The sequence below is a fragment of the Amblyraja radiata genome, chromosome 13 (genome assembly GCF_010909765.2).
Source record: "Amblyraja radiata isolate CabotCenter1 chromosome 13, sAmbRad1.1.pri, whole genome shotgun sequence".
Taxonomy (NCBI): Eukaryota; Metazoa; Chordata; class Chondrichthyes; order Rajiformes; family Rajidae; genus Amblyraja; species Amblyraja radiata.
In genome coordinates this window covers 18,819,938-18,841,481 of record NC_045968.1, presented here as the reverse complement: position 1 = coordinate 18,841,481, position 21,544 = coordinate 18,819,938, and the positions used below count along the sequence as shown (strand labels likewise).

Here is a 21,544-nt window from a genome sequence, read left to right as displayed (position 1 = left end):
TTCCAGACCTTGCATCCAATTCCTCTACTTCAGATCACCTGCTTTCTCTGCATAGTTTAGTTTAGATTTTCATTCGTTATGAGATACAGTGTGGAAACGGGCCCTTCGGCCCACCGAGTCCGCGGGTGCCAGCGATCCCCGCATATTAACGCTATCCTACACATACCAGGGACATTGTTTACATTTACCAAGCCAATTTACCTACATACCTGTACATCTTTGGAGTGTGGGAGGAAACCGAAGATTTCGGAGAAAATGGTCACGGGTGAACGTACAAACTCCTTACAGACAGCACCTGTAGTCTGGATCGAACCCAGGACTGCAGTGCTGTAAGGCAGCAACTCTAGTGCTACGCCACTGTGCCACACCGGCATTGGGACTGACTATTTCTGCTCCAAGTCATCCATCTCTGATATTGGATTTGTATTTTTCCTGTCCTTTTTATTGTAGTCTGAACAGCTGGTTATGTTGTGGAGACCTGTTATTTGCAATATATGGCATTTAGTTTATATTATCACCCTCTAAATGCCCTCATTAACTCAGTTGATCAGAGGACCTCTGCTGTTTATCCCTGTGGCAATCCTAGTTAACATGTCACAAATAAGTCCTTTGACCATTTATCGTTTGTTCCACCTTCTCTGAAACTTGAAATTAACTTGTTTTTCTTCCTTTTTCCCCAGTTCTGATAGTGTTCTTGAACTGAAACGTTAATTGGTTCTCTTTCCACAGATGCAGTCTGATATATTTGTTCCAATATTTTCTTTTTAAACTTCAACAACCTCATCAACATCACTTTCATGTTTCCCCTGTGGGCCTGACACTTGTCCCTCCTCATGTTCATCAATTCATCTTTGATTATTTTGCTACTTCCCTTCACCCAGGACTAATGTAGAGTAGTCAATTAATTAATGGAGAGATTTTTTTCATGGGGTCATGGCAAGGCCAACATTTAGAGCTGATCCCAAATGACTCTTGAGAAGGAGATGGTTTGTTGCCACCTTGAACTGTAGATCATCTAGTGGGGGAGAACCTTTGAGGATTTTGACCCAACAATAATGAAGACCCAGAAACATAGTTAAAAATCAGGATGGACTTCAAGTAAATGGAGTCCATTGTATTTTCTCCTTTGTATTCAAGCCCCTGGATTACCCAAATAATCGATTTGAAAATCACCCTCATGAGCTTTTAGATTACACCATTGCCTCGGAGTCAAAATAATGCAGCACAAAAACAGATCCCTTCGGTCCAACTTGCTCAGGCTGATCATATTGCCTAACTGACTTCCATTTCATCCGTGCCTGGACCATATCCTTCCAAATCTTTCCTATCCATGTATCTGTCCAAATGTTTTTTAAATGTATTTTACTGCTGAAGACTCATTTAGAAAGGTACATTGATAGGTTAGATTTGGTATCTGGGCTTAAAGCATAGGGAGGGTTTCTGGGGAAGCCGCTGATTGGTGGGAGCAGACTAGAGGAAGCAGCTGATTGGGTGCAACCTCAGGTTAGCATTTCTGCTTTTTGGTTAAAGGTACAGTGATTTAGTAAGGGTACAGTGAGCTAAGGGAGGCTAGGGAAGCGGAAAATCAAAATGTGACAGGAGGATCCAGAATGTGTGAAGATAAAGCTCTAGATGTAAAAGGGGCAAAAACGGAAAGGAAGGGTAGTAAAAATCATCTGAAAGTGCTTTATCTAAATGCGCTGTACACGGTATTAGTGAGACCACATTTGGAATACTGTGTACAGTTCTGGGGTCCATACTTAAGAAAGGATGTACTAGCCCTGGAGGCAGTGCAGCGAAGGTTTACAAGATTAATTCCTGCAATGAGGGGATTGACATATGAGGAAAGGTTAAGTAAGCTGGGACTCTACTCTTTGGAGTTTAGAAGAATGAGAGGCGATCTCATTGAAACGTATAAGATCGTGAGGGGCCTTGATCGGGTGGATGCACCGAGGATGTTCCCAATGATCGGGGAGGCTAGAACTAGGGGACATAGTTGCAGAGTGAGGGGGGGCTCTTTTAAAACTGAGATGAGGAAGAACTTCTTCACCCAGAGGGTGGTTAGTTTGTGGAATTCACTGCCCCAGGGAGCAGTGGAAGCAGTAACGTTAAATTTATTTAAGTCAAAAATAGATGGTTTTTTAGCTGCCAAGGGGATAAGGGGCTACGGGGAGAGGGCAGGGATATGGACCTAGGTATGGTTAGTATAGTAGACCTGAGTGATCTCCTGGACAAGTGTCGATCGCCTGGATTGGGGTCGGAGAGGAATTTCCCGGATTTTCTTCCCGAATTGGACCTGGGTTTTTATCCGTTTTTTTGCCTCCCCAGGAGATCACGCGGTTCTTGGGGTGGAGAGGGGTGATAGCGGTATAGAGGGGAGGGTAGTGTCTTGTGTTCTGTGTCTTGTGTCTACTGTTTGTGGGTAAGTGTGTCTGTTTAGTGTTCAGCCATGAGTGAATGGCGGTGCGGGCTCGACGGACCTGATGGTCTACTCTCGCACCTACTTTCTATGTTTCTATGATTCTATGAAAGCAGGCATTGGACTAGTTTAGATGGGGAATGTTGATCAGCATGGGCAAGTTGGGCCGAAGGGCCTGTTTCCTTGCCGTATGACTCTAAGCTAGGGTTTTGTCCGATTCGCCTCTTGCCCACTAAGGGCATTGGACTTGGTCTATGGAGCGGATGCGCTACAATGCTGAGAACTATACTCTGCAGCTCTTTCTGTATGCACCATCCTTTGTGTGGTAAAGTTGCCCCTTGGGACCCTTTGTAAATTTTCGCCTTTTCATGAAATTGAAAGTTGCTTTTTGCCATTCTCTGTTCATGCAACATGAACTTGCAATTCCGAAATGAGTGATGAACGCTTGATGCTCAGTTCTCAGAATCATGTACAGTAATCACTGAGGCCAGAACTTCCATCTTTTTATTCTGAAATCCAGACCTGAAAAATGAATACATTAAAATATCTCGAAGGACAATTAAAGTAGCATTAAAAGTATCTCGACTGAACACAAAAGCCCAAAACATTCAGAGATTGAACCAAAAGTCTGATTAAGAGAAAATGAAGGGGAAAGACTTTGATTCAAGGGATGGTAACCTGAAGCAGATGTCAAGCATGATGGAGGCGGATTTCACCTCCTTGCCCACCAGGCACAATACCTCAGCCGAATGTCAACTTTCTTTCCTGTGATTTGTTTTCATGTGTTTTCTAATTAGCTTTGGGAATGGTGAGACTCGCATGTTGAAGCAGGCCAGCAGTCGTTATGTAGTTGAGCCACATTGAATGGAACAAATGGTATATTTTGTACCGATTTTGGGTGAGAAAAAAAAAATGCTTTTGCTACATCCCACCCCAACCCTTTTCTTTGCCCCATGAACATTGCATGCTACATATAGGAATGCGAGGTGATATGACATTGTATTTTTTTTATTACTCTACAATGTGGGAAATGGAAATGGAAAATTCTTACTTTGTAAAGAGACTAGATCTAAATAATCCCAATTTCATTTTCCCGTGCACGTTTGTAAATTTTAGTAGGCCTCTTGGCATTTATCTTTTTCAGAAGTTCAGATGCAATCGTTCCCTTTGACATTTGAAAATTCATGTCACTCATTCCAGTGAGATTTTGTTTTGAAAACTTAAACACTTCTCGTCTTGCTGTTAGCAATACCACAATTTTAAATGCTCCATAACATGAATGTAAGTGAGCTTCAGGTATTCGTACAGTCTTTTTATTCAGCTGGATTTGGCAGGTCATGCTTGTGTGCCATTTGTTATTGAAGGAACATTGGCTCCCGTCTACCATCAGTGCGTTAAGATAATTACATTGTGCTTTTCGATTGTGCTCATGCACATAAAGATGGTAAAAGTTTACTTTGTTATTCTGCCGGACCAGTGCATAGTTTAAATTAAAGGTCAATGCTGAGAGGTCGTTCAACTTTATAAAATAACTTCATTAAATTTCATTGAAACATGGTTATTGGTTGACTGCTTTGCACAGTGTGACAAGCACATTTGTTGTCTTTTTCCCAGCGCTGAAAGCAATTTTTGGAAAGCAGCCATCTATCCCAGCAATTTATCCTTGCGATTAGAGAAGCGGGTAAAATTTCACTGCTAATAGTAGGTATGTTACAAAACTTACCTCCAGCGGCGCTGCAGTTCTGTCACTGGCCGTGTGCGCGACTTTGGCGCCTTTGAGAGGGGGGGGCAGGATTAAAATGCCGTTTTCTCCTGCCTGTCCGAGATATATTTTCTCGGGCTACTACCTGATGCTGAAAAATCGTTCCGACTTGCGTTCTCGGAAGTTTTTTTTTAAAAAACGCTGGACAATTTAATCGTTGGAGTAAAATAAAAATCTACTTCTAACGCCGTCAACGCCGACAACGGGACGGATCTCACGTAGGGGACAAAACGTTAGGTAAGTCGTTTATTTTACATATAAACTTGCTTCTTAGGATCACTTTAATCAAAATTTCATCGGCGAAAATGTGATTAAGGCCCTATACGAACCGGCAGTGTTTTTCCTGCAGATATGAGGTTTAAATTCACCGCAACCACAACGTTCCAAACGATCGCGTTCCACAAAATCTCACTCGCAAGATGATTTAAATGCCCATTAATTTACGGGAATTAAACACTAAATTCCTTCCATTTGGCCTATAAATCCATGACAATGAGATTTAAAAATCATGTTATATTGTGAATTCTTGTGTGAATGTTATTTGGGCACTTAGGCTATTTAAAAATGTTAACCTTTTCTTACGAAATGGATAGATGTTTAGATCTAGTAATTGAATTTTGTAATTAACCACAATTAGGTAACTAACTAATTGTATGCTTTAATTTCAGGTCATCCAAGTAAGATTGTTTCATATGTTTCAGAATGCTTCAATCTATAATAACTGAAAATCTCATTCAGTTCTCTTAATTTTTTAAGTAAGTTATGGGCTTTTGACTGTCCTCGATCACAGCTTTTGAGTTAAGCCAATGGAAAAGCAATAGGGAACAAGATGCTAATTTCAGAGTATGAAAATGGCCATAACTTTTTTAATACTGAAGATATGAAAGTGAATTAGGTGTCAAATTAAACTTTTTCTATGCTTTATCTGATGGGATAAATTGCAGACTTGATTTTTAAAATCTCAAAATTTTGTAACATTGCTACTAATAGGCAAATGATCGAGTTAGACAGCATGGATATAAGGCTTTAGGTCCAACTTGTATTGACCAAGTTGGCATTTTGCGCTAGTCCCATTTGCCTGCATTTGGCCCATGTCCCTCTAAACTGTTATCCATATGTCTTTCCAAATGCCTTTATAAAAATAAAAAAATAAAAAACATTGCTTGAATGTACATGCTAAATACAAAGATAAACAATATTGAAAAGACATCAATTTTTTTTTAAATTCTATTTTGCATGGTGGCTGTAACCCAATTGAACATTGATCTAACCTTATGGGTAGACAAAAATGCTGGAGAGACTCAGCGGGTGAGGCAGCATCTATGGTGAGAAGGAATAGGGTCGAGACCCTTCGGACTGATGTTGGGGGGGTTAAAAAAAAAAGGAAGATGCGGAGATAGTAGGCTTGTGGGAGAGCTGGGAAGGGGGAGGGGAAGCAGGGAGAAAGCAAGGACTATCTGAAAATGGAGAAGTCAATGTTCATATCGCTGGGGTGTAAACTACACAAGCGAAATATGAGATGCTGTTCCTCCAATTTGCGCTGGGCCTCACTCTGGCAATGGAGGAGGCTCAGGACAAAGGTCGGATTCGGAATGGGAGGGGAAGTTGAAGCGCTGATGTGGTTATTGCGAACTGAGCGGAGGTGTTGGTCGAAGCGATCGCCAAGCCTGCGCTTGGTCTCTTATGGGAGTCACTTTAAATTCAATCTGTTCAATGCATGTGTCAGCCTCTGTTAATGATGACTCCCCCTGGATTTGAGGGAATTTGGATGAGGATATCCCTTTCATCTTTCATCCATGTAATATAAATGTTTGTATGGCAACGATGCCCAGCAGTTGAGATAGCTTACAGACTGGTCACAAGTTTAGTTATTAATTCCACCAAGGTGTTAATTTCCCAAAATGTATGGTGTAAAGAAGTTGATTTGGGATGGAACTGTGGAAAAGCTTCTTCAAACAGACAGTCGTCCTTGTTTAGCTACCAGGTGTTTTAGATTTACGCAATCACTTCAAACTATCCAGTTTAAATGGGTTCTACATCTCAAATTAGAAAACAATTGATCCAAGGATATTTGCTGTAGAATTCTTAAGTTTAGGGAGAATAGCTCCTGAGCAATATTTTTCACACATTTCACAACATGAATTAAGTGCTTAGGATTTTGGGAACAAATTGGAAAATTAAAAATGTAAAAATTTACTTCTGAAGAACTTGCTGAGACTCGTATTGAGAATAGAAACATAGAAAATAGGTGCAGGAGTAGGCCATTCGGCCCTTCGAGCCTGCACCGCCATTCAATATGATCATGGCTGATCATCCAGTAGGCTTGTGGAAACAACATAATGTGCAAACAACATAAATTGCACAGACTGGGAACAGGATCGAACATGGATCTCTCGAGCTGTGGTGCAGTGGTGACTGCTGTGCCACCGTGCTGCCATTATTATAAACTGATAATGTTGACTAAGAACTGTGCGGCACAGTGGCGCTGTGGTAGAGTTGCTGCCTTACAGTTGCAGAGACCTGGATTCGATCCTGACTACGGGTGCTTGCTTGTACGTTCTCCCCGTGACCCGTGTTGGTTTTCCACAGCAGCTCCAGTTTCCTCCCACATTCAATATGTACAGGTTTGTATGTTGAAGATAGACATAAAATGCTGGAGTGACTCAGCTGGACAGGCAGCGTCTCTGGAGAGAAGAAATGGGTGACGTTTTGGGTCGAGACCATTCTTCAGACTTGTATGTTAATGGGTTTGTAAAATGGTAAATTGCCACCAAGTATATCCAGGACAGTGTTAATGTTTGGGGATTATTGGTCGGCACGGACTCGGTGGGCCAAAGGACCTGTTTCTATGCTGCATCGCTAAACTAAACTAAAACTGTAAGCGAAAAGCCTGGCGATAATGCAATACATGTAAATGGGTTTTTTTTGTGCTTAATTTCAGCTCGTCATTGAACAAGATACTCTGAGGCTGGCTGTTTTAATGTGGCACAGGTAGATTTTTCTTTTCTGTTTACTGGGCAGTATCGTAACTTTAAAAATAATTGATTTGGCTATAAATTGATTGCCCTCGATGTATAATTTTCATTGCAAATGGGAATAAGGTCTCTGCGAACTGTTTCATTTCATGGGTTCAAATGTGATTAAAATGCTTAATTTAAATCTTTAGTCTTAATGTTGAAATGTTTAGTGGTATGCAAAAGGATCTAACAAAGGTGCTGGGCAGAGAAATTGAAAGCAAGATCGACTGATCTCGGTTCAATAGTATCATATCCTGGAAAAATAGCATTGTAAAAATGCTGTTTTAAGGCCATTGTAGTCTTTTCTCGGGTGCGATGACCAGAACTATACACAATGCCTCAGATGTGGTCTAACCAAGGCTTTGTTATAAGGATGGCTAAACTTCATCTCTTTTGTATTCTAACCTCAAAGGCTAGCATTCCACTGGCCTTTTTGATTTTTCTTTTGTAACTAATCCAAATCTTTGTCGACTTTTGTTCCGAGCTTTTGGCACTAGAAAAATACTTTGCTCTGTATTTCTGTTCAGCCCAGAGTGCTTGATCGTAGCCCTGATCTGGGTTGAAATCACCCTGCTTCTACGTTTAACTATTTACCCAATCAATCAATGTCTTTTTGCGATTTCATGGTTGCATCTAATTCTGGAACATAACGATTTGACGGTGCTGATAAATGATGTTCGTTTGTTTTGTAAATGATAGCACTGACAAAACGCAGGTTCTCGAGGGGTAAGCAGTGCATTTGTTAGAGGCAAAAGTAGTTATGAAATGGACTGCAGCAGCATTTTGAGTTTAACAATGGGTATAGCACACACTAAAGAGTGAATAAACTTGTATAAATTAATGGTTAGGCCACCATCCAAGTCACAACATGACACTAATCATTAAAACGATAGTGTACGTCGATCAAAATAATACAAAGTTACAGAGTAACTAACAAAAGGGGAAACCTCTGCTGGGACCAGTTATTCTGCAGCATAGAAAAGTAAGAGGGGGACAAAATTGGTGGTCAACAAATATTTTCTAGATTTTGTGTCTATTAATTATTGTCCATTTCAAATGTTCATGATACAAATACAGAGGGATCATTGTTTGATTTGAATGGAAGCACGGTTAATTTAGCACAGGGTGAGACCAGACCTACTAGGTTCGTTTAATTGTTTTATCAAACCAATCATGTCAATATGTCAGCTCTATAGTGTTACCTGTAGCATCACCAATGCCGTTGTTCAACTGTCCTCGGGCTTGTTTGTTGGAGATCCTTTCACTATCATGTTTACTGTGCTAAAGCTCATTGTCAACACTGTGCTTATGTCACAATGTTACTAAACAGGTGAGAAGCTTGCGAATCTCAAGGGCATTGTTTATTGCACTGTAAATATTTTCATTTGGGATTATTGAACAATGACTAACTTCCTCTTGTGAAGCTCAATATTTTGACGGTATTTAACTGTTGATGTCTCGGAGTTCATGCAAGAATATACATTGACTTGCGTCATAAAAGAGGGCTATTAATATTAGACAACATTAACACTTTTTTGAAGAGGCTTTTAGCTAAACAATTGTCTGTTGAATACAAAATAGTAAGCAAAAGAGGAGAAGATCCCTTAGCTGACTCAATATAACCAATGCAACAGTACTGGAAGAGGAAATTCATCCTCTGACAATTAGAAGTGATATTTGGAAGTTGCATTTACACTTTATAAAAGGTTTCTAAAAATATTTAACAGATTTTTTTTTAATCCTCATTTTGTTCATATTGTTGCTTTTTCATGCTTCTAGGTTTCCTTAGGGAAATTACAAAAAGCTTGTCTGGTTGGGAATATGTGTTCTGCACAAATGTCCATCCCCTTCCTCCCCTGAGCAGCTTGTTGAATGCATATGTAAAAACGGCGGCATGGTGGTGCAGTGGTAGAGTTGCTGCCTTGGAGCGCCAGAGACCTGGGTTCGATACTGACCACGGGTGCTATCTGTACGGAGTTTGTACGTTCTCCCCGTGACCTGCTTGTGATTTCTCAGAGATGCCCATATAAGCGAGTTCGGTATTCCGCAAAATCAAGAAATCATGGAATTTGTCAAAGGTCATTCACCATAAAGAAAAAGCGAATGAAGCGCTGGCTGAAGAAACAGTGTATAAATTCTTATCTTTATTCATAATTTATGTGTAAAATTATATTTAATCTGAGGAACGGAGGTGCCATGTGGTCACATTATAGGACAATTAATGTATTCCAGACTGGACCACAAAGATGATAGTGTCTGTCAAGTTTCACTATTCTGCAAACTTCAAGGCAATGGAATTCTTCAACTCCAGCCGGGCCAACCGACAGCCCCGGACCAGCGACACCAGCGGCCCCAGGCCCACAGCCAGTGCGGAGAAAAAGCGGCAACCTCGCTCCCTGATGGGACTGCCAGCCAAACACCACCCCCCCACCAGTCCCGGGCCCAATGTCGCTCACTCCCGAAAGCATAAAGCAATAAAAAAGACAAAATCTTAGCATTTAACAAAGGAACAATAATTACAACTGTTTCTTAATTTGAAAGCAGTATTTACATACCTAGAAGAATCAAAGCTGGAAAAAAATGGAAGAAATGAACGTTTATGTACAGAGCTGCACTGCTTTCCAGCAATGTTTATGCATAGTGACCTTTGACCTGGGCATGCGCAGTCTGAATACCGAACTCGCTTATTAGTGCGGAGACCACACGTAAATTGAAGGAATCGTGTGTCATATTTCATTTGGATGGCTTACAACTCAGCGGTTTGAACATTGAGCTCTTTAACTTTAAGTTACTACTATTACACTACCCCGGCCGCCCTCCCTCCCTTCTTCCTTGTTTTACTAATTCCACAGTTCTCGAGATCGTTTCTCCCAAGAACACCTTCCTGAGCCAATAATGGACCTGCCAGGCACTGTCCTGCCTGAGGTCATTTATGACTGGACCTGAATGTCATATATATCTTTCCTTTCCCTTTCCCGTGACTTTCAGTCTGAAGAGGGTCTCGACCCGAAACCTTTCCCAAAGCTTTCTCTCCAGAGATTCTGCCTGTCCTGCTGGTTACTCCAACATTTTGTGGCTATCTTCAGTTTAAACAAGCATCTGCATTTCCTTCCTCCACATGCTCCTGGTCTTTTTTTCACCTCAGCTCTTCACTCCTTCACCACCCCTTATTTTCAGACTGAAGAACGGCCCCGACCCAAACGTCACCCATCCTTTATCTCCAGAGATGCTGTGTGACCCGCTGAGTTACTCCAGCACTTTGTCCCTGCACAGACAGACATCCTCATTATCTGACAAGAAGTAATTCTTACTATCCCATCCTCATTTACTTGCTAGGTTCCCTTAAATACATTTGCTTTTCACTTCAACTGCTGTATTTGTCAATGGTTCTCTTTTCAAACTGCTCTGATTTTCAACAATTTTTCTGATTTAATGCAACCAAAAGTATTCTATTCCAGTCAGTACTTTGGCAAACCCCGAGGTTGTGAAAGGCTTAATGGAATTCATGCTTTCCACAATGGATTTTTTTTTACAAAGGAGCTGGTGAAAGGACATGAATTACTGGGGTATAATGGCAGCAAATACATATCAAGTTGATTTGGAATTTCCCAAATAACACGAAGTCTGCACAACAATCTTGGGTTATCAGTTGGCTTGGTGTACTTTTTGAGTCTCTAACTCTCATGGTTAAAAAAATAATATGTCTTGTTCAGTTCTAATAATTGTTGCTATTATCCAACTAACAGTCGCTTTCATTCAAGAAAGATGTTATTTATTTTGCTGTCTAGATTTTCCACATGCCAAACCTCGAATCTCTTCAATCTTTCTCCACCAGGTGATCCATGCCTTTGGAAACACCTGGGCAGTTCATTTGGGAACTGGAAAGGTTCTCCTGCATCGTTCCTCCTTTCACCTGGAGGAAACGTGTCTGCCAATCACTTGGAAGAAAATTCTTCCCCAGTACCATGAATTGAACGAAAGAAACATAACTTCACTTTATAAGATGCATTTTCAGTGTAAATAGGTAATTAATTTTGAACTGGGTTATATTTCAGTGTGGCAACTAGATACTTCAAAAGATTTTGTTTCCGTAAGATGACAGAACCATGAAACTCTGTTGCCCAACATGTGAATTTTGTCATGGGCAGCTGAACAGTGATCTTCCAATATGTAAATTCATTCAATTGAACTGAATTGCATAGTTTCCATCCTGACGATTAGTGTGATGAGGTACCTACCGCCTGAACAGGGTCTGCCTACTGCACTCTAAAATAACTGAAGAAGCATTGTGGAAACTGCGTGGCTTTTAGAAGCGATTAAACCTGGTGTATGCAGTGGCAGATGAGAAGATAACCTGCCAGAATGCATCTATTATGCTAACTGTTATCAGTGAAGTGATCTTTTTAGTTCAAGGGCTAAACTTTCTTTGACAATCTAAGAGTAGTTAAGGGGCTGCCTAACTGTGGCGACCTAATCCGCGAGTTCTGGCGAGTTTGTCCTCGACATACTCGCAGCATGGTCGACACGAGGTCGTGGAAGGTCTTTGTAACTCTCCTTCATGCTCGAGAGTAGTCCCCGTGTACTCGAGGCCTCGGCTAGGTCATGGTGTATTTTTTAACATGTTGAAAAATGCCCGCGAGTAAAAAACGGTCTCCATCGAAAAAATTGTAGGTTGAGTCGTCATAGGTCGGTGTTAGTCGTAGGTAATCGAGGGTAGTCGAAGGTAGTCGTAGATAGTCTTCATCATAGTCGAAGGGAGATGGAAGGAGGTCGGCTTCACTCTCCACTATTCGGTGTCCAATTTTCCCGAAGTTAGTCATAGCTAGTCGAAGCTAGTCTTCAACATAGTCGGAGGAGGTCTTCTACATAGTCCAAGGAGGTCTTCAACATGACATTTTTTTCAAACTCTCCAAAACTCTTCTAAACTCGCCAATTAGGTCACCCAAGTGGGACAGCCGCTTTACTGTTTCCTCGCACTCTGATATACTCAAGTTCATAGCCAATAAATAACTGCCTGACCCGTATTCGCTTTCTTTTCGCTTGAAAGTCTCCACTTTCAAAAAATTACATTGCATTGTAGAAAATATTTAATTTGTAAAATGCTAGTACTATCACTAATGAATGGGAATCTAAAAGTGCAAAGTAAAATGTGACAGTTATTTTTAGGGGGCCGGGGGTCAAATGAGATGGAGGAACTGAGTGAAAACCAGGTTAGTCGGGAAGTGGTGTTAGGTAAATTGAATGGATTAAAGACCGATAAATCCCCAGGGCCAGTTAGGCTGCATCCCAGAGTACTTATGGAAGTAGCCCCAGAAATAGTGGATGTATTAGTGATAATTTTTCAAAACTCTTTAGATTCAGGAGTAGTTCCTGAAGATTGGAGGGTAGCTAATGTAACCCCACTTTTTAAAAAGGGAGGGAGAGAGAAAACGGGGAATTACAGACCAGTTGGTCTAACATCGGTAGTGGGGAAACTGCTAGAGTCAGTTATTAAAGATAGGATAGCAGCACATTTGGAAAGTGGTGAAATCATTGGACAAAGTAAGCATGGATTTATGAAAGGTAAATCATGTCTGACGAATCTTATAGAATTTTTGGAGGATGTAACTAGTAGAGTGGATAAAGGAGAACCAGTGGATGTGTCCACAGATTCCACAGTGGATGTGTCCACAGTGGATGTATCTGGACTTTCAGAAGGCTTTGGACAAGGTCCCACATAAGAGATTAGTATGCAAACTTAAAGCACACGGTATTGGGGGTTCAGTATTGTAGTGGATAGAGAACTGGCTGGCAGACAGGAAGCAAAGAGTAGGAGTAAACGGGTCCTTTTCAGAATGGCAGGCAGTGACGAGTGGGGTACCGCAAGGCTCAGTGCTGGGATCCCAGCTATTTGTAGTATATATTAATGATTTGGATGAGGGAATTGAATGCAACATTTCCAAGTTTGCGGATGACACGAAGCTGGGGGGCAGTGTTAGCTGTGAGGAGGATGCTAGGAGGCTGCAAGGTGACTTGGATAGGCTGGGTGAGTGGGAAAATGCATGGCAGATGCAGTATAATGTGGATAAATGTGAGGTTATCCACTTTGGTGGCAAGAACAGGAAAGTAGACTATTATCTGAATGGTGGACGATTAGGAAAAGGGGAGATGCAACGAGACCTGGGTGTCATGATACACCAGTCATTGAAAGTAGGCATGCAGGTGCAGCAGGAAGTGAAGAAAGCGAATGGTATGTTAGCATTCACAGCAAAAGGATTTGAATATAGGAGCAGGGAGGTTCTACTGCAGTTGTACAGGGCCTTGGTGAGACCACACCTGGAGTATTGCGTACAGTTTTTGTCTCCTAATCTAATTTAGAAGATTGAGGGGGGATCTTATAGAAACTTACAAAATTCTTAAGGGATTGGACAGGCTAGATGCAGGAAGATTGTTCCCGATGTTGGGGAAGTCCAGAACAAGGGGTCACATGTTAAGGATAAAGGGGAAATCTTTTAGGACCGAGATGAGAAACACATTTTTCACACAGTGGTGAATCTCTGGAATTCTCTGCCACAGAAGGTAGTTGAGGCCAGTTCATTGGCTATATTTAAGAGGGAATTAGATGTGGCCCTTGTGGCTAAAGGGATCAGGGGGTATGGAGAGAAGGCAGGTACAGGATACTGAGTTGGATGATCAGCGATAATCATATTGAATGGCGGTGCAGGCTCGAAGGGCCGAATGGCCTACTCCTGCACCTATTTTCTATGTTTCTATTATCCACTCTCTTTGCAAGGAACTAATTCTTCATGAAATTTGTATTTTTAAAAAAAAACATATTTTTCATGTGTTCTGACTTCATAAATGGGACATAACTTGACAAACGTGCTCTTAGATGTCTTGCAAAAAAAGACAGGGAGTAACTCAGCAGGTCAGTCAGAATGTCCGTGTCTGTGTCAACCAGAGATGTTTACACATAGATGTGACTTTTTATCTTCATCGCAAAATAGATTTAAAACCTAGCTACTTAATGATGAACCTAACCATTGGATCATGTTGTCTTAAACATATATACCCAGTCTCTGAGAATCCACTATCTGTTTGGAAGAATGAGGATGGACCTCATTGAAACACACAGAATAATGAAGGGCTTGGGAAGAGTGGATGTCGAAAGGATGTTTCCACCAGTGGGCGAGTCTGGGACTAGAGGTCAAAGCCTCAGAATTAATGGATGTTTCTTTAGGAAGGGGATGAGGTGGAATTTCGAACAGACTATTACAAGGGTGTGAGAAGTCTTTGTGGATGCTGACGGCCTTCCTGAGGCACCGTGTGTAGTAGAAGCCCTCCAAGGCAGGTAGCTGTGTCCCAATAAACTTCTGCGCCCTGTGAACGACGCGCTGAAGAGCTCTCCTCTTCACCTCCGTGCAGCTGAGATACCACACAGAGATGCCATGTGTTAGTATGCTCTCTGTGGTGCTGCGGTAGAAGGTTGTCAGCAGCTGTTGGGGCAGACCAGTCTTTTTCAATGTTCTTAGGAAGAACAGTCATTGCTGTGCCTTCTTGCGGTGTTGGTGGACCATGTGAGGTCCTCCGAAATGTGTGTGCCCAGACGCTCTCTCCACACTGTCCCCATAGATAGAGATTGAGGTGTGAGGGCTGTGGTAAATCTACTGCCTTGTACATTAATATAATGGGTTTTTTATATACAGTAGGTCATACCCAGCGGCTTGTTTACATTGACCATGTACTGTTTTATTTCTGCATTGCACTAGGCATAGTTGAATCAAATAATGATTACGATTAAAGAAAGACTCAGAGTCGGGCAGCATCTCTGAAGAACATGGATTGGTGACACATTGTTATCCGGAGAGCCTGCCTGACCCCCGAGTTACTCCAGTATTGGTGCCTTTCTTTGCAATAAACCAGCATCTGGATTTCCTTGTTATATAATTTGAGGGAGTTATCAGGCATCATCCTTTAACACTTGCCCTCATTTATCCAACATTTATTTGACTGCTTTGTCCTTCCGTTGCCAAATGTAGACAATACATATAAAGTAAAAGCTTTTCAATTATTTTTTTTGTGTCTTAAGCTTTGCCCATTTGCACCTTCCTGTTCTAAATTATCAACAGTTGTAACATTTACATTTTCTAAGCTCTACTTTGTAAAACCTCGTGAGGCAATCTCATTGAGATGTACACATTTTTTCAGCAGCTTCATGGGGTAGATGCAAGGATGGCATTTCCCATGTTCGGAACAAGGAATGCAGAATCTGAGCAAAGGTTTTGTTGTTCGGGACTGAGATGAGAAAACATTTCTACATCAAGAGACTGGTGAATATTTGAAATTCCCAGAGGGCTGAGGCAGCATGGTCATTGAATATGTTGAAGACTTTTGATAAGCTTTTTGAATTTTAAGGGAAAGAGAGATATGGGTTTTGTGCAGGAAAGTAATAAAATCACAGGCACCATAATTTTTAGTGGAAATGGGTAAAATAACTTGTTCTTGGCTCGGCCTGCTCTCATTCACTTGCTTCTCTGAGCCTTTAATTCCTGTCCTCATTGACTTGACTTGTCTCTCTGCCCTTCCCCCATATTTAAATTTTAAAACCTTTGTCACTTAACCCGATTGCTTTGTACTCTCTGCAACTGAGTGCAGCTTTTAATCATGTGCACTGTGCTTGGAATGTAAAAGTTCATCAACTCTTAACGCATCATGTATTCAGAATGAACGTACACAAAAATGCTGGAGAAACTCAGCGGGTGCAGCAGCATCTATGGAGCGAAGGAAATGGGCGACGTTTCGGGCCAAAACCCTTCTTCAGACTGAATTCAGAATGGTTCAGTGAAGCCTTGAACCAGTCAAGGCAACACACACCTGCAACAGCAGCTGGAAGCTTGTGAACTGCACACAGTGGGAGCATCTGAGTAACAGGAAGGGCACCAACAGAAATATTCAACTACACGCTTGTTACATTATAATGAAAGTGAATGTTAATTTGTTAGACGATTCTCTGTGAAATCAGGTCAGTGCATTTTGCATAGTGTTTTCAAACCGGCCTGTGCATCAAGCCTAATTTCACAACTTTTTGCTGAGAGTCACTGGTAGTTTCAGTTTAGAGGTAAATCGTGGCAACGGGCTCTTCGACCCACTGTCCACACCGATCAATCATCAACCACACATTAGTTCTATTCCACCTACTAGGGCCAATTTACAGAAGACAATTAACTTACAAACCTACATGTCTTTAGAATGGTGGAGGAACCCCACAAGTTGCAGGGGGGACTACAAACTACATACAGGCAGCACCTGTAGTCAGGCTCGAACCCTGCTGTCTGGCACGGAGGCAGCAATTCTACTGCTGCGTCACTACTACCTTCTGCTGTGCAACTGTGCTGTTATTTACTGGTTACGAAAGCTTCATTAAAACCACTCACGATTGTTGTGCAATAAATTAGGCTTGTGGAAATTGCAACAAATTAAGCCAATTGGATAATTGTGTGTTGTGCAAAATTTGACACTGGATGAGATTAACTTTCAAAACTGGGTAACGGTAATAATAGTATTTAATGTATTCGGTGTTTTAAATTGTATTTACTTAGTCCAGGCTAGGATCTCAGAGTCAAATCAAGAATGTTTAATTATCATATGAACTAAAAGGGAAAATGAATTTCATACTTGCAGCAGCATAAGAGGTTTATAAACACAGCACCTAATTGATAACATAAGAAAGCACACAGTTCAATATATAAAAATAAACAATAGTTCAAAGCCCAAAGTTCCTAGTACAACACAGATGGTTCATAGTTCAAAGTTTAGTTGGTACCTGACTGGTTAATAACATGATGGTTGTTGGGAAGAAGCTGTTCCTGGATCTGGAGGTCATCTGCTATACCTTCTGCAGGAATGAAATGAGAGTATGGCCAGGGTCATCATTGATAATGCTCACTGCCTTTCTAAGGCAGCGCCTTTTATAGGTCCCTTTGATGGTGGGGAGGTCTGTACCTGTGATACTAGGCTGTGTCCACCCCTATTTGTAAATTTCTCTGCTCCTGAAGAATGTATTTGCATGTATTCCCAGATGAATATTTTCTTTTCCGCGGGATTGTTGCCTTTTCCAAATAAATGGAGAATTGTTCTGTTGACTTAATAATAAAAAATATTCAATCTTTTACATTAATATGCTGATGAACATTCCATTTGTGTGGCTGAAGGGATTACATTGTTAAACCCATCTAGCCTTGCATTTTCTTTGACAATTTCCCTTTAATTATGTTGGAATCTTGTGGTCATTATGTATTATGATATTGATCTTTAGATGTTCATTATTCATTCCCTTTCCTTGGTGTTGTTGAGCTTTACCAAAATATTGCATTCATGCACAATTTTGAAAGAGCTTAGTGTCGTAATAGGATCGTAATCTATTCCAAACTTTGGCTGTTGTCACCAACATCATCGAGGAAAAAGAGTAGTATCACTGGATTCTTATTGCATGTATTTCTTTCCCTGCAGTTGTAGAATGGTAGTGAGGGAAGAATGGGGATAGGACAATCGTCTACTCTTTTTGCATTCCCAGGATAAAAGGGAATCTTAAAATACCTGTTGCTCTTTACAACATGAGGCTTGCTCAATTTTATGACTGTCAATAACATGAACTAAAATAACTATGATGATATAATAAGAAATGACAGCGCAGCACATTCAACCAGCAATCTGAAGAATACTGCTTTATATGTTGGACCTGGATTTTCAAAAGATATTTCCAGTTCTAATAATAACCAGATACCAAAGAGAATAGCTGTGCTTTATTAAATAGCAAAAACACTGGTTTGAGAAGGACTAAATGGTGCCAATTATGTAATCCTGCCTTGGGTGATTCCTAAATATCGTGAACAAAAATGCCGTGTATGAATAAAACAATGAAAAGATAGTGCCAGTAAAGTGCATTCTGAGTTTTATTTGCAAAGAAAAATAATATTGAACGTGCATTCTGCTTGATTAAATGGACATTATAAAATCACTGTATTTGTCGGTTGTTTCACCTTGCTTCAGGGACATTATGATTTATCTCAAAGTTCTCAGATCCAACTTCATCTTTAACTCTTTGTGAATTAACTCTCTTCTGGATCAGGATTCCATTTTGCACCATGTTTGGCATGCAGAGGCTGACTGTTCTGGAGAGAACATATCCATCAAATTCAGAGATGTTTTTATAAACTAACGAACAGGGGAAGCTTTGTTAAGATTTTTATTTTACAGATACAATGCGGAAACGGGACCATCGGCCCATAGCGCCCATGCCGACCAGTGTTCCCCGTGCACTAGTACGATCCACCTCACTTGTGAAAAGGTTAAATGCTTTTAAATATATAAAAGATACATAGTGGAATACTTGACTTGGTTGTAGCTTGTATTTCGTCTCAAGCAGGCCTGCTCCAGTGGATTAATTAGAGGGATGGACAAGCCCAGGCTTGTTTCAGGTTGGTGTATTGAGACAATCACCGGTGCCGTTGAAATGTGTCTACCAATTGACAAGCTCAGATTCGTCGTGTAGTGATGTGTATTGACTGAATCTTGTGACCTCTTTGGAATGTGATTAACTCCTGTGACCATGACTAACCTCTTTGGGATATGATTAAGTGACACACTGTATAAAAATACCGTGCCAAGCTTTGTTCATTGAAGTGGTGGCGTGGGGAAGTTGAGTGTACCTTACTTGACTGGCGCAACCCTGTCGCTTCCGCCGGCAGATGATCAGTAAAGCTTGAGTTGGACTACCTAACGTTTTTTCGAGTTGTCTGTTTATTAAGAAGTGAACCTTATCAGGAGGAGCAATTTACCATTTTATAGAAGCCAATTAACCTACAAACCTGATTTTTGGCTACAATTTACCAAACTTGAAATAGATATTCCAATACTTGAACAGTTATTGTTTATGGAACTTTGTGGTTCGTTCACTCGTGTGTCAGACGACGATCTGCCATCGTTTTGCCACAGCCAGCGCCACATCTGTGCCTCTGCGGAGATCGTCCGCAGTGCATGCCTCTCCACCGCAAGTCAGTAGGTGGGCCGTTGTTTGTATCTCTCTACAGTTGCACTTGTCAGAATCCGAGAAGCCCCACTTCTTCAGGTTAAGTTCGCAACGTCCCACAGCATCTGTGACGCGGCTTTGATCCTGAACTCTGTTGGTGTCTTTATGGAGTTTGCACGTTCTCCTGTGACTTCGTGGGTGTTCCAGTTTCCTTTCCACATCCCAAAGACATGCAGGTGTTTAGATTAATTGGCCTCCATAAAATTGCCCCTAATGTACAGGAGGAGGATGAGAAAGTGAAACGTACAACTAATGTGAACAGGTGATCGATGGCAGGTGTGGTCTCGGAGGGCCGAGGGGCCTGTTTCCATGCCGCATGTTTTAAACTAATCTGAAACCTTAGTTAAAATATATGCAGGTATTGTTTGCCTGACCTTTGCACTGAGCAGGTAGGAGGAGAAGCACTAAACAAATTGGTGCATGGAATGAGAAGGTTCCCCATTTGTTTTTCACAATATTCACAATCACAAAATGGAATCAATGGAAAAAATAGATTGTCGAAACTTGAATAACAGACATCAATGAGCTAGAGGAAATGCTCAAGTAAGTATGGAAAGGACTACAGAATTAATGTTTCAAGTTAAAGACTCTTCCTCTTTGATTTCAAAGATTAACCCTGCCCTTTTTCATAGAAGCTCCCAGACCTGCTGGGTTTCCGGCACTTTATATTTTGTCAGATTAACACGTCACAGTTTTTCATTTAAATGCGTTTTGCCAATTATTGACTTTAACAACAATAGGTTCCTAATTAAGGAACTGACATTGCCATGGAATTGTCTCAAACATGTTCTTCTTGTATTTGTTGTTAAATGATTTATATGATATATTATGGGTTTGTTTTATTTTTGTGCGACACTAACTCGCATTCGCAGTTAAGTGATTAAATGTGAAGCTTGGATATCATGGTCAACTTGATGAGGTGTGTTCAAATTCAATGTGTGTAATTTTAATTTAAGAATTTAATAGGCCTGCAACCATATTGGAGAGTTTCACATCACACTTTAGTCTTTAAATTGTAAATTGTAAAATGCAATTATAGTCATACTCTGCTAACAGTTTTCACTATTTGTGATTGGAAAGCTTGTGGTATGTAAATGTCAGTCCCATTGTTCATTCTAACGCCTTTCATTGTTCTATGTTTCAAGTTTCTGACAATGCCGTACATGAACAAACCCTTTTGCCCACACTGTCTGTGCCTTAAACATTAATCTCCCCTGCCTGTGTGTGTGATCCATGTCCATCCCTTCCTTGCTTATTCATGTGCCTATCTAAAAGCCTCAAGTATCCCTGTTATTCTCCTCACCTTAAATCGTGCTTCTCGTCTTAAATAAAGATCGCAGCAGAGTTCTTGGCAACTTGTTTTCTGCCCAAATGTAACAATATTATGTTCATATTAGAGGGATAGATGGACAGTTTACTTTTCCCTTTCTCCATTGAATCAGCATGCATGCAGTTTGATTCCAAATTAGGTATTGTCCAAAAGATTGAAATTTTCCATGGGAAATTAGCTTTTTGATTTTACATGAAAAAGTGCAGTGGAAAATGTTGTTCAGTGAGGCTGCAATGTAGTTTCTTATCTGATTTGTGTTTTGCCAATATTTCATACTGATGTGAGAAGTTTTGTTTAATTTTCCACCATTAGATTCAAGGTCTCTTTTTTTTAGTTTGCAGAAAATGCTATGGCAGTACAGATAGTTAAGGGTGGCATTTGGAAAGAAATAATGCACAGATTGATATATGACATCAATTTCTTATACTTCCCAAAACGGAGTAGTGGAGACTTTGGGCGTTGTTGTGGAGGAAATAATATTTTACTGACATGCGAGTCCGAGCCTCCATGTTCCGATAACTGTGAACGAAAATGATGGCATGATTAGGGCATCTTCGATGATCCAGATTATCGAGGGTAGACACTAAGCTGGAGTAACTCAGCAGGTCAGACAGCTATTCTGGAGAAAAGGAATAGGTGACGCTTCGGGTCGAAACGTCATCTATTTTTGTGTCTACCTCCAGATTTGGCAACACGTTCTTCCCAGCTATAATCACACAACAACTATCCTCTCCCCATTTTGAGTGTGGTCTTAACCTCCCACTGACTGACCTCATTGGAGATCTTTAATAGGACTTAATTGGACTTTAATGCATTTTTACCCTGTATCAGTACCCTGTGGACAGCTTGATTGTAATCATGTGAAGTCTTTTCGTTAACTGGTTAGCATGCAACAAAAAACAGTTTCCTGTACTTTGGTGCATATGACAATAATAAACTAAGCTAAACA

At 40.8% G+C, this 21,544-nt stretch overlaps 1 protein-coding gene across 2 annotated transcripts in view; it reads left to right on the top strand.

Annotated features, from left to right (window-relative positions):
• The window catches only part of nck1 (NCK adaptor protein 1), a 157,809-nt gene that overhangs the window by 70,857 nt on the left and 65,408 nt on the right, over nt 1-21,544 (top strand). Inside the window, exon 2 of one of the 2 annotated variants that reach the window (XM_033031378.1) lies at nt 7,123-7,172. The exons of the other annotated variant lie outside the window; for it this stretch is intronic. The gene's annotated coding sequence lies outside the window, so the exon portion shown is untranslated. The remainder of the gene's footprint in view (nt 1-7,122; nt 7,173-21,544) is intronic. 2 annotated transcript variants of the gene reach the window in all.